Source organism: Salvelinus fontinalis, chromosome 12 (genome assembly GCF_029448725.1).
Source record: "Salvelinus fontinalis isolate EN_2023a chromosome 12, ASM2944872v1, whole genome shotgun sequence".
Lineage (NCBI taxonomy): Eukaryota > Metazoa > Chordata > Actinopteri > Salmoniformes > Salmonidae > Salvelinus > Salvelinus fontinalis.
The window spans coordinates 25,732,426-25,746,459 of NC_074676.1; the positions used below are offsets into that span (position 1 = coordinate 25,732,426).

Sequence of the window (14,034 nt, forward strand, 5' to 3'; positions counted from 1 at the left end):
GCCTTGGAACAGTGGGTTAACTGCCTTGTTCAGGGGCAGAATGACAGATTATTACCTTGTCAGCTCGGGGATTTGATCTTGCAACCTCTTGGTTACTAGTCCAACACTCTAAACACTAAACTACCTGCAGCCCCATTGGAGACACAGTCCCAGCCTTCTTGTCCTGCATTTAGTACTTTCATCCACTGTGATGTTGGAGGAATTCCTCCATTCGAAGAGGTGTGACATGAATTAAACCCACATCCTCAGTTTATCATCACAGTGTGAATGAAAGGTGTGTGACATCACGTGTTTATGTTGCTGCTGCTGCACACACTTGGGAGCCCTCCAGTGCTTTTCACATGAAGAGCTAATCACAAAGTGGAGGGGCCAGCCTCTCTTCTCTCCTCTCTAGGGCTGAAATCTGCCTCTTTCCGGAAGACAGTGTGTCCTGCAGTCAGGATTCACACTGCTCCTGGTAAATAGAGGCATTTTACATAGTAACTCTACTGTAGCATAGAGTAACTGTACTGTAGCCTGCAGTGCTCTTGCTATGCTGGAGGGCAGAGTAGAACTAAGCAGAATTTGATAATTTACTCAACTACAGTTTTTGAATAACTAATTAAGTGTGTTGTGTAGCTATTAAGAGGACGGAAGCTATTATGTTAAACATTTTGATTTGTGAAGTGGGATGTGGACTTGCTAATCCAGTTGAGGGTGCTGGAGCGAGGGGGGGGCGCGGGTAGGGGGCATTAAGCCATGCATTTCATAAGAGAACATTAGGTTGACGGACAGGTCTAGTTAAGCAATAAAAATATGGATGATCAATGAAATCCTTAACTAGAAAACAATGTTATTTTATCTCCATATGAGGTCAGTGTGAAATTATAGAATGTGAATATGCATGTTGTTGCCAACATCAATAGTGTAAGAACCCACATTTTTACAAATTAGACAGAGGATTTTACTAGACTGATTGGTAAGCGTGAGCAGCAGCAGATCAACAGTGGCCTGCAGTACATATCCTCTGCTCAGCCTCAGCTTCAGTCCTTTCACCTGCTCTTCTCTCCAGTCCTCTCCTCTCCCTTGCTCTCCTCTCCTGGCTTGGCTGCCAGGGCCTTCTGATGTCAATAAATCACCCTGCCCCTCTGCCGCTCCTCCGTTTTCTTTTCAAATGTAGAATCGATGGATTTTTCCTTAATTTCATTGACCTGTGCATAATGGCGTTCTCACTCCTCCACCGTTGGGAAGGAGCCCAGCGCTGTAGACGCGCCTGCCCAGGCAGCCTGGGCTTTGTGTTGCTTATTGTTCAGCCTGGAGAAATTAATGTGCTGTGAAATTAGCATTTTATCTGACTGCAGATACAGTAATGGAGGCAATTAGAGTGCAGGGGAGAAGCGGTGCTCTGAGGTGCTTTGCTCGTGGTAGTGAGTGTACTGCCGACTGGCTGCCGTTCCGAGGTAAGGGACAGACCCAGAGCTGTAGAGCTGCAGGAACCAACCCAATGGAGAGAGAGCTGCACAGCCGGCCACAGAGATAACACATTCAGTCACCTCAGTCTGGGAAACAGGTTGCGTCTGGCAGAGTTGTCTCCGTGCAATTGCTGTTCGCTAATAAAGAACACATTTTTTGTATAAAATGTCACTGCCTCATTTAGATTAAGTAATTTGGGAGTTGGGAATTGAAACTGCCCTGAAACAGGTTTTTATTTAAATATTGGTATAAAGTGTGTATTAATACATAGTTCACTCCTATTAAAATTGATAATCTGTCTAAACTGAATATAGATATAGTAGATATTACACAAGATGTTGATATTACTGTGCCAGAAGACTGAGAGGAAAGGCTACAGTAATACAGTACGTGTACATTTCAAGCTTAAATCATTTCTTACCAGTTATTTTCAGACATGACATGGTGTATTTACTGCTCAGGCACAAACCAAAAGCACATTGTCGACTCTTTATCCCTTCTCCAGATTGAAATTGATCCCCAGATTGCAAGCCACAGGCAGAACGATAGACCTGATCAGATCTTAGAAGGCTGATAGGATGTGTTGTTGTCACGTCCTGAAGTTTTCATAAACCATTTATTTATTCTTCAAAAGATTCTTAGATTTGGCCAAGATACAGTACCAAGATACAGTACATTCCTGGGACTGCCGGTATAAATGTCATTTTTGACTGCTGAAGTTGTTTACTTAATACATGACGTACATAACAGTACATGTCCATATAGTTTTTCATATACAATATGCTCATACAGCGTTATTGGACACTGTACTTTTTTTGTCTGTTTTAATGCTGTTATGGCACTGTATATCCCTCTGGGTTATATTATACACACTGCCACAGTCGCAGTAAAATATTGACACACCTTTCTGTTACACTGAAAGCCTTCCTGAAAAGTTCACAGTACAGAGCACAGATTTCAAGCTCTCTCTTTGGTCCATATGACACTGTTTGTCTGGCTAGTAGCTGGACCACCGTGGAACAGGTGCATTCTGTGGAGTAGGCTAAGTGAAGACTCATGTACCCACAGTTTCAATGGCTTTATTGAAATGATTTACCTTATTAAACTATTTCAGTCTAACAGTTTATTCAGTTAGTGTACACTTAGTGCAGTGAAGTACTCATGTTTGACCTTGTTGGGCAGTTCACTATCTATCCACTGTCCTCAGAACATCAAACTGAATTATATATTGCTTTGTTATGTTGATTCTTTGAGCAGATTGAATGCTTTTTACCAAACCTTTCGCTATCTTTTTCTTCTTCAGACATTGGGTCCTTTCGGAGCACTAGGTTTTAAAATCTGAGGGAGAAAAACCACCCCCCCCCCCCCCTGCTTTTCTGAGTAAAGACAGCATGACTTCTGCAGTTGGAGGATCACGTCCAATAAGAACATTATCCCTGAGAGTGCACTGGGGTGGCAAGAGCCATAAATAATACCCCACCTCTTAAACCCAACCTCTCAAGCACACAAAGCAGGGTGAGAGAGGAGAGACCTCACAAAAAGTATACTTTACCTAAGAAACCACTCATTGCACCTTATACTGTAAGTTATAGGAAAGGTGCCACACAACTAGCTAGATTCTTTATTCCCGTATACAGTGCATTTGGAAAGTATTCAGACTCCTTGACTTGTTCCACATTTTGTTATGTTACAGCCTTATTCTAAAACGTATTACATGTTTTTTTTTCCTCAGCAATCTCGACAAGGACAAAGAAAACCGTAAAAAAATAAATAATTGAGCAAAGTATCACATTTAGATAAAATATCACATTTAGATAAGTATTAAAATATCACATTTAGATAAGTATTTAGACCCTTTACTCAGTACTTTGTTGAAGCACCCCTGGCAGCGATTACAACTTTGAGTCTTCTTGGGTATGACGCTACAAGCTTGGTACACCTGTATTTGGGGAATTTCTCCCATTCTTCTCTGTAGATCCTCTCAAGCTCTGTCAGGTTGGACGGGGAGCGTCGTCACACAGCTATTTTCAGGACTCTCCAGAGATGTTCGAACGGGTTCAAGTCCGGGCTCTGGCTGGGCCACTCAGGGACATTCAGAGACTTGTCCCAAAGCCACTTCAGCATTGTATTGACTGTGTGCTTCGGGTCGTTGTCCTATTGGAAGGTGAATCTTCGCCCCAGTCTGAGGTCCTGAGTGCTCTGGAGCAGGTTTTCATCAAGGATCTTGTACTTTTCTCTGTTCATCTTTACCTCGATCCTGACTAGTTTCCCAGTCCCTGCCTCTGAAAAACATCGTCACACAGCATTATGCTGGGATGGTGCCAGGTTTTCCTCCATACGTGACGCTTGATATGCAGGCCTAAGAGAATCTCGTTTCTCATAGTCTGAGAGTCCTTTGGGTGCCTTTTAGAAAACTCCAAGCCGGCTGTCATGTGCCTTTTACTGAGGAGTGGCTTCCGTCTGGCTACTCTAACATAAAGGCCTGATTGGTGGAGTGTTGCGGAGATGGTTTTCCTTCTGGAAGGTCCTCCCCTCTCCACAGAGGAACTCTGGAGCTCTGTCAGAGTGACCATCGGGTTCTTGGTCACCTCCCTGATCAAGGCCCTTCTCCCCCGATTGCTCAGTTTGGCTGGGTGTCCAGCTCTAGGAAGAGTCTTGGTGGTTCCAAACTTCTTCCATTTAAGAATGATGGAGACCATTCTCTTCTTGGGGACCTTCAATGGTGCAGAAATATTTTTGGTACCCTTCCCCAGATACGTGCCTCGACACAATCCTGTCTCTGGGCTCTACGGACAATTCCTTCGACCTCATGGCTTGGTTTTTGTTCTGACATGCACTGTCAACTGTGGGACCGTATATAGACAGATGTGTGCCTTTCCAAATCATGTTCAATCAATTTAATTTACCACAGGTGGACTCCAAGTTGTAGAAACATCTCAAGGATGAACAATGGAAACAGGATGCACCTGAGCTCAATTTCGAGTCTCATTGCAAAGGGTCTGAATACTTAAGGAAATAAGGTTTTATTTCTAATACATTTGCAAACATTTCTGAAAACCTGTTTTCACTTTGTCATTATGGGGAATTGCGTGTAGATTGATACAGAACATTTTTATAAAATTTAATTTTAGAATGTGGAAAAGGGTCTGAATACTTTCCCGAATGCATTGTACATGTGGGTGTAGTTTACTTGTCTGTCAGTGTCAACATACCTATGCCTAAATGGGGCTGGCTGTCTCCTCCTTTTAGCTGCAGTGTAATTCTGTCTGTGAAGGGTGGTGTATAGACAGCAGTAGATGGCCCGCTGGGTTTTATCCATTTTAATAGGGATTGGTTCAGTTGCCTTTGAGGAGAAGGAGATAAATGACTACATGCCATGTAAATGACTACATGCCATCCTTGGGATGAGAGCCAGAAGACCAGCTGAACGAGAGGTCTCAAACAGCCACTTAATACACTGCTCAAAAAAATAAAGGGAACACTTACACAACACAATGTAACTCCAAGTCAATCACACTTCTGTGAAATCAAACTGTCCACTTAGGAAGCAACACTGATTGACAATACATTTCACATGCTGTTGTGCAAATGGAATAGACAAAAGGTGGAAATTATAGGCAATTAGCAAGACACCCCCCAAAAAGGAGTGATTCTGCAGGTGGTGACCACAGACCACTTCTCAGTTCCTATGCTTCCTGGCTGATGTTTTGGTCACTTTTGAATGTTGGCGGTGCTCTCACTCTAGTGGTAGCATGAGACGGAGTCTACAACCCACACAAGTGGCTCAGGTAGTGCAGTTCATTCAGGATGGCACATCAATGCGAGCTGTGGCAAAAAGGTTTGCTGTGTCTGTCAGCGTAGTGTCCAGAGCATGGAGGCGCTACCAGGAGACAGGCCAGTATATCAGGAGACGTGGAGGAGGCCGTAGGAGGGCAACAGCCCAGCAGCAGGACCGCTACCTCCGCCTTTGTGCAAGGAGGTGCACTGCCAGAGCCCTGCAAAATGACCTCCAGCAGGCCACAAATGTGCAAGGTGCACAACTGAGCAAGAGGACAAGTACATTAGAGTGTCTAGTTTGAGAAACAGACACCTCCCAAGTCCACAACTGGCAGCTTCATTAAATAGTACCCTCAAAACACCAGTCTCATCATCAACAGCGAAGAAAAGACATATCTCAGACTGGCCAATAAAAGGAAAAGATTAAGATGGGCAAAAGATACAGACACTGGACAGAGGAAGATTGGAAAAAAGTGTTTTGGACAGAGGCATCTCAGTTTGAGGTGTTCGAATCACAAAGAAGAACATTCGTGAGACGTAGAAAATATGCTGGAAGAGTGCCTGACACCATCTGTCAAGTATGGTGGAGGCAATGTGATGGTCTGGGTGTGCTTTGGTGGTGGTAAAGTGGGAGATTTGTACAGGGTAAAAAGGATCTTGAAGAAGGAAGGCTATCACTCCATTTTGCAACGCCATGCCATACCCTGTGGACGGCACTTAATTGGAGCCAATTTCCTCCTACAACAGGACAACCCAAAGCACAGCTCCAAACTATGCAAGAACTATTTAGGGAAGAAGCAAGCAGCTGATATTCTGTCTATAATGGTGCGGCCAGCACAGTCACTGGATCTCAACCCTATTGAGCTGTTGTGGGAGCAGCTTGACCGTATCCAACTTGTGGGAGGTGTGGGAGGAACTTGTGGGAGGTGCTTCTGGAAGCATGGGGTGAAATCTCTTCAGATTACCTCAACAAATTGACAACTAGAATGCCAAAGGTCTGCAAGGCTGTAATTACTGCAAATGGAGGATTATTTGATGAAAGCCAAGTTTGAAGGACACAATAATTATTTACATTAAAAATCATTGTTTACAACCTTGTCACCATCTTGACTAAATTTCCTATTCATTTTGCAACTCATTTCATGTATGTTTTCATGGAAAACAAGGACGTTTCTAAGTGACCCCAAACTTTTGAACGGTAGTGTGTATATATATAAAAAATGAATAGGAAATAAAGTCAAGACGTTGACAAGGTTATAAATAATGATTTTTAATTGAAATAATAACTGTGTCCTTCAAACTTTGCTTTCGTCAAATACATAAGCAGTTTTTCTCTTTACATTTTTTTTAGCCTCGTAAATTTGCCCATTTGTAAGTTAATCATTGTCTGTATCCTTTTCTCAAAGTCGCTAGAAATTAGCATTTAAAACCTTATAAATATTTTATTTTTTTGCACCCGACATCCGTAGCAAAATGCCCCCCAAGTCAGAATTGCTCTTACGCCACTGGCGGTATGCAAACGTAGCTCTCCAGTGTCTGTAACCACTCGACTGAGTTTAACAGGCAGACTCTGCTCTCAGTACACCCCACGCTGCCAAGTGATCACCGCCTTTGTTTGCTCCGTGTCCCGGAGCTCGTATGAGATCAGGCGTTTTGGGTGAAGCTGTCATAATCCAGGAGAACAATCTGTCCTGTGTCCAGCCCAGCCCAGGGACACAGGTTGGAGTGTGAACACGGCTCACATATCATTTGCGTTAACAACGTGCCGCAAACTGCCTGTTTCCATTTTCCACAGCAGGGGAAGAAAGCCCGATCAAATCTGTAGGGATGACTGCCTGTCAGACATTAAATAGATGTGCTGGAATTAAGTAAATGGTTTTTAGGAGCACGTAAAAAAACATTTGTTTTAGTTGATTGAGATACAGCCCATATTGGTCCTATATGAATTCTAGCTACTTAAGAAGCACACAGAGTGCCCTAGAAACTAATATGTGACATTGTAAAGACATTTGTTTACTATTAAAGCTAAAATGTTAATATGTATACCTGTCATTAAAAAGTCATTTGTGGAATATTAGGTTTCTACATTGTGTAAAAGAACAATGAGATGCATTACATTGAAAATTGTACAATGTACCTTTAAAAAATGTCAGGTTTATGATGATGACATGCAACAGATCTGCCATTCATTCACTGTTATGATCATTGATCTCCTGAAGAAGCTACCCTTTTTCCTTTCTTTCTGTTCCCCCAAATGTTTGGGTATACTGGTAAAGTTACCAGGTTGTTAGCTAGCTATCCAATGAGGTAACGTGACTGAACCAACAAATGGTTAACGATGCGCGAATAGTTTTAGAATGGCCCGCGACAGGGTTTATGAATGTAAAATGCTTTCCCGGCGATTAAGTCCCATTAACCAGCTCTGTGTACATTATAATGTCAAAATACGTTCGCTACTCACCAAAATATGTAGTTTCACATAGCAACTATCATCATTACTGCCCTTCTGCATGGTATGTACTTCCAAAAAAGGTCTAAATAAAAATACAATCAATGATCTTTCACGATACTGCTGCTGGATCAGCCGACCTGTGGATGGCAGTAATGAGGGATTTTATTGAACGTGCCGCAGGTGGATTTGGCGCGTGTACACTTGGTAAAAAAACAATATATCTTTTTTATTTCTACCTTTTTTGAAAGTACATACAGTGAATAACAGTAGTAAGGCAGTTAACACACTGTTCCCCGGGCGCCGAAGACGTGGATGTCGATTAAGGCAGACCCCCGCACCTCTCTGATTCAGAGGGTTGGGTTAAATGCAGAAGACACATTTCAGTTGAATACATCCCCCTTTCCCTAATCACAAATTAAATGAAGTAATGACGATAGTTGCTCTAAGAAACTCCATATTGTGGTGAGTACCGAATGTATTTTTAAGTTATAACGTTTGCAGAGCTGTTTAATGAGACTTTGAATTAAAGGATTCTGGGCTTCAGAGGAGATATCGTCTCCTCAAGCCCAGGCACTTGTTCAGGCTACAAGCAAGCTGCTTTCGCTGTAGTAATAGTGCAACTAAAGGCGCTAACGAATCTGCACTTGTTTGTTTCTCTACGGCACTCGGAAGCAGCGGTACAGTGAATCATTACAACAATTATTATCTGGGAGATTTTTTTGCTAGTCGCACAACTCCCAAAATAAAACCACAAAATATTTTGCCACATATGCACCCAAATTGGTTGCACTTTAGAGCCCTGACTAGGAGGCATGCATGTAGCAGGGACACTGTACTCTGGTTATGCAGTACAATGTCCTCTACAGGACTACAATGGTGACCGTTTTCTTCAGTATATCTTTACTACAGTAAATGGTGATTGACACCATCTTACTACACACAGCCAATGAAGGTGCGCTACAATGTTTAAGCAAAAATATTTTTTGCCACAATACTCAGAGAATCACATGGACCCCAAACTGAACCTTGATCCATTAAAAGGGTTTTTGAAACTGTAAAATGATGAAACAATGCCCTCCTGTCAGCAACCATCACTCAACAAAGCCAGAATAAAGACTTATCTGTAAACATTTTCTCTCCCAAAAGTGAACAAGAAGTGCACGGCCAGTAATGAATTATGTACACTGTTGAAAGGTAAAGCAACAGTGTGCTTACTTTCGCTGAAATATTTATACACCCTTATGGCCCTTGAAATAGTCAATAGAGAGGTCAAGAGGGGAGAGAGAGATGAAGTTGGGGCTGGCCTGCTTCTGTGCCCTGAGACGCATGTGGCTGTGAAGCTGTATATGAGGTTTGTCTGTGAGGTTGTGTATAAGATGTGTGTGTATGAGGACGTGCTGGGTGCACAAAGCCGAGAGCCACACCATGCTGGCTGGACATGGTTACACCTTTCCCTCACACTGGAACTCATGCTGGGCTGCAGGATCTTACTGTGGGTTAGCCATGGCATTACACTGTACTCTGGGCTGCACTTACTGCAGGTGGCCTGGGACACCTATCCAGGGACCTATGGTGTGAGGTCATTCAGAAGCCTCCATTAACAACTGGCAGAATAGCACTCTAAGGCCCTATTGTTTTCACTGGTGTGATATTCCAAGAATGCCTCCATCATCAGGCTTGTACTCTCTTGATTAGATTTACAAATTGTTTATGTGTTTAATCTGTGACAAGTGCAGTGTAGAACATTGTTTTAATTAATTTGTGTTTTGTTATTTTAATGCATTATTGCTTCCTCAATCATGCATCTCATGCATGATACGGTTCTCATTGGATGAACGTGTTTCATTTAGAGCTGTAATTCTCCTCATCAGGCATAGGGAAAGTAGATTAGAGGTACTGGGGGAGGGAGAGCAGGGGGTTCATTAGGAATACTAGGTGTATTGCTCTGTGTATAGGTTGGTCTCTGGTGGGCTTACATTTTCATTCACAGCCATGGTTAGGAGGACAATTACACATTTGAAGTATTGTCCAACTGCCCCCCCACCACTGAAATACATTTCACTTACAATAACAAATATTTTATTCCTTCTTTTGGATATTTTTAAATCTCCCTTCTTATGAATCTTTTTTTTTTGTGGGGGGGGGGGGGGGGGGAGTATTTTTGCCGCAGGCAGCAGAAGTGGAATTTGTGTTTAGTGGATTCCTGTTCCCTTATGGGGAGAGCTAAATGAGTTTGGAGTCTTCCTGAATGCTCTATAATTGTGATGAGGCTCAGCTCCTCGGAACAATTAAAGATACAGGAGCCTTGTCTCTTCTGAGATCCATCCTTGATCACCGACATGCATTGCCTTCCCAGCATAACTGTAGACGATGCAGTTTAGCGATGTGATGACCACCTCTCCTCTTCCTCCAGCGCTCCACTGCATAGCAGGCAGGCACTTAAGCAGGAAATCTCAAGGTCAGCATCGTACCGCAACGCTATGATCAATTTATTACTCTCTGTCAAAGCATTTGAGGGAAGGCGCCGAAGACCTGCCAGTTTCCCTAGCGAGCCCACACCAATGCACCCCTCCTCCCCGCCCCTCTCAGTCTCACATAGCAGGCATTTATATGTGTCCCCTCAGAACAAAGCTGAGAACAAAGCGGTGCTGGAGTAGGCTCAGTCTGGCCCGTGGAGCTATGCGTGGATATGCTAATGTCTCTGGGCTGGGAGGAATTTTATTGAATGGCTGAGTGGCGGAGGTAAATAAGCGTGTCTGGAGGAGAGGTGGGTGCCAGGGGGTGAGAGAGATTAAGTAATAGGCTATTCCAGGGGTCAGCTCATGTGAATGCAAATATTTATATAAGTGATTAAAATACCCTCCTGCCTCCCGCCCATTCATTTAAATAAGGAACCGACTGTAAACCGATTCATTTCCTTAAGGCTCGACTGAAAAACCAGGCAGGAAGGAGGGTTTGTGGGAGGGAAAAAAAAGAAAGACCAAACAAATAGTGACGTAAATCTGACTCACCCGTCTTTTTGCCTTCACAATGCAAAGATTAGAGAAGCAGAGGCTCTTTTTGGGATGCAGATTTCATCCCTTGCTTTTCTTAGACTTTCATCCCTCAGCGACGAGGCTGTGGAATTTCACACTGTCACAGCCATTTCCCGAAAGGGTCAGATTGGCTAATCTTTCCAGCAATATTTCTCTCTTTATTATTTTATTTCCTTCAAAATAATGTCAAAACATTTCAACAGTGATACACAGAATTGAGCCACTCTAGAGATTCATACAGAGTCCTATCTTTCCAAATGCCCTTCTCTGCACTGCTACAGCAAGATGGCGCCGACAGACATGGCATCTCTGCTTCTAGTTCCTAAGCAATTTTGCAGTATTTCGTTTTTTTGTGTGTTATTTCTTTCACTATTAGATCAGAACGTTTTTTTTAGTTATTATACACAGCCAGAAATAACTTTTGGATATCAGAGCGGCGGTAACTCACCAGCACTACGACATACGACCAGGAATACAACTTTCCCGAATTGGATTACAAAGGGAAAACCAACCTCTCCCTCAATTTCAACAAAATGAAAGAGCTGATTGTGGACTTAAGGAAAAAGCAGAGGGAGCACGCCTCTATCCACATTGACGGGACCACAGTGGAGAAGGTGGAAAGCTTCAAGTTCCTCGGCGTACACATCACTGACGATCTGAAATGGTCCACCCACACAGACAGTGTGGTGAAGAGGGCGCAACAGCGCCTCTTCAACCTCAGGAGGCTGAAGAAATTTGTCTTGGCCCCTAAGACCCTCACAAACTTTTACAGATGCACAATTGAGAGCATCCTGCCGGGCTGTATCAGCACCTGGTACAGAAACTACACCGCCTGCAACCGCAGTGCTCTCCAGAGGGTGATGCGGTCTGCCTTACGTATCACCGGGGGCACACTGCCTTCCCTCCAGAACACCTACAGCACCCGATGTCACAGGAAGGCCAAAAAGATAATCAAGGACATCAACCACCCGAGCCACTGCCTGTTCACACCGCTACCATCCAGAAGGCGAGGTCAGTACAGGTGCATCAAAGCTGGGACCGAGAGACTGAAAAACAGCTTCCCTCTCAAGGCCATCAGACTGTTAAATAGCCATCCCTAGCTGGCCACCACCCGGTTACTCAACCCTGCACTTTAGAGGCTGCTGCCCCATTTTCATAGGCATGGAATCACTGGTAACTCTAAAAATGGAATACTAGTCACTTTAATAATGTTTACATTCTGCTTTACTCGTTTTATATGTATATACTGTATTCTATTCAAATGTATTTCAGTCAATGCCACTCGTCCTAAATGTTATATTTATTTATATATATATTTATATATTTCTTAATTACATTATTTTACTTTTAGATTTGTGTGTATTGTTGTGAATTATTAGATATTATTGCACTGTTGGAGCTAGGAACACTAGCATTTCACTACACCCGCAATAAAATCTGCTAAATATGTGTATGTGACCAATAAGATTTGATTTGATTTGCTGTGGGTGGTATATCTGATAATTTTGAGTCTCGGTCCTTTGTCCTGTGTAATATACCACCGTGGATACTCTGGGCAGACCTCTCAATTTAACATTGTCCAACTAAAGTCTAGACAGACAACTGTTACATGCGGCACTCTGCTTTTCAATTGAAACCGTTCCACTATTAAGATGTTTTTTTCTCAAGGCATTTATCTATTAAATGCATTTTTTTTGCCAGTTGTTCAAAGGATGAATTTAAAAAAAATCTATTTTTGTTTTGTGAGGAACAATGCAGATTTATATTAGGCCCATATTTGTCTGTACCATGCTGACCTGGCTTTTTAACTTATTACATATTATACTGTAAACAGGCCTAGCAGACCTTTCTGTGCTCTCCACAGATATTGAGTTACCTGTCGTCGACAGCTTCAATCTAATCTAAATGATCTGCCTCACAACTTTCTGCTGTGACGGGATAGGCAAGACAAATGGGTTCTCTAGCTAGTTTAAACCATGCACTCTTCCCATTGGTCTCGTAATTGATAATGTTTGTTTCACTTGTCTACACAGCTGATAACAGTTGGGATTCCTGAGGTGTAAACTGTTGCACAGCACATCTCGATTGCTGTCCAACTGTAATTGAAATCATTGCATATACACTATATTATAAGCTACTTACAGTATGGAGGCAGTAATAGGAGCTGAAATTACTGCCTTGGCATTGCCCTAATAGTGTTGATGTGTCAGTATTGCCTTAACTGGACCATGTCTTTATCAGTAATCAATGTCTCAGTCGCAACAGCTTTTGATTTCACTCAGACAGACCAGACCAGATGAATCAGCCATTGTCTGTCTACATTTTCCTCTCCCATCTGAGGTTGATTATATCATCATCTGGCAATAACATTGTTCCCTGCATACCCCTGAGTTACAGGGAAGCCATTTGTTTTATTTAGCTACTAACTTATGTACTTAATTTGTGTTTAGAGTTCAATAGCATATACTGGAGTTGATTTGAAGATTACAACAATAGATCATGTTAGGGATATATCCCCTTCAAGATTATTCAATACATACACAACAGTATGTGGACACCCCTTCAAATTAGTGTATTTGGCTATACACCTCTGTTGCTGACAGGTGTATAAAATCCTTAATGTATCATTTTGACATAGGTACCCACTGGACCACTCTTTTAACTGCTTGTCATAGAACAGACTATCAGACATCAGTTCCATTGTGTACATCGGGTTATCAATATAGTAGGCCTATCTGGTCTTGTAAAGATTGGATGGAAAGAGTTTTACGGGGGTAGATACTTTTGTAAATATAGTGTATGTGGACACCCCTTCAAATTAATGGATTTGGCTATTTCAGCCACACCTGTTGCTGACAGGTGTATAAAATTGAGCACACAGCCATGCAATCTCCATAGACAAACATTGGCAGTAGAATGGCCCGTACTGAAGAGCGCAGTGACTTTCAATGTGGCATGTCATAGGATGCCACCTTTCCAACAAGTTTGTTCATCAAATTTCTGCCCTGCCTGAGCTGCCCCGGTCAACTGTAAGTGCTGTTATTGTGAAGTGCAAACAACTAGGAGCAACAATGGCTCAGCCGCTAAGTGGTAGGCCACACAAGCTCACAGAACGGTACAGCCGAGTGCTGAAGCGCGTAGCGCATAGAAACCTTCTGTCCTCGGCTGCAACACTCACCCCCGAGTTACATACTGCCTCTGGGAGCAACGTCAGCAGAATAACTGTTCGTCGGGAGCTTCAGGAAATGGGTTTCCATGGCCGAGCAGCCGCACACAAGCCTACCATGTACGATGCCAAGCTTCGGCTGGAGTGGTGTA

At 42.9% G+C, this 14,034-nt stretch overlaps 1 protein-coding gene across 2 annotated transcripts in view; it reads left to right on the plus strand.

Moving 5' to 3' along the window:
- LOC129867058 (nuclear receptor ROR-alpha A-like) overlaps positions 1–14,034 on the plus strand; it is a 288,589-nt gene that overhangs the window by 119,307 nt on the left and 155,248 nt on the right. The gene's annotated exons all lie outside the window — the stretch shown is intronic.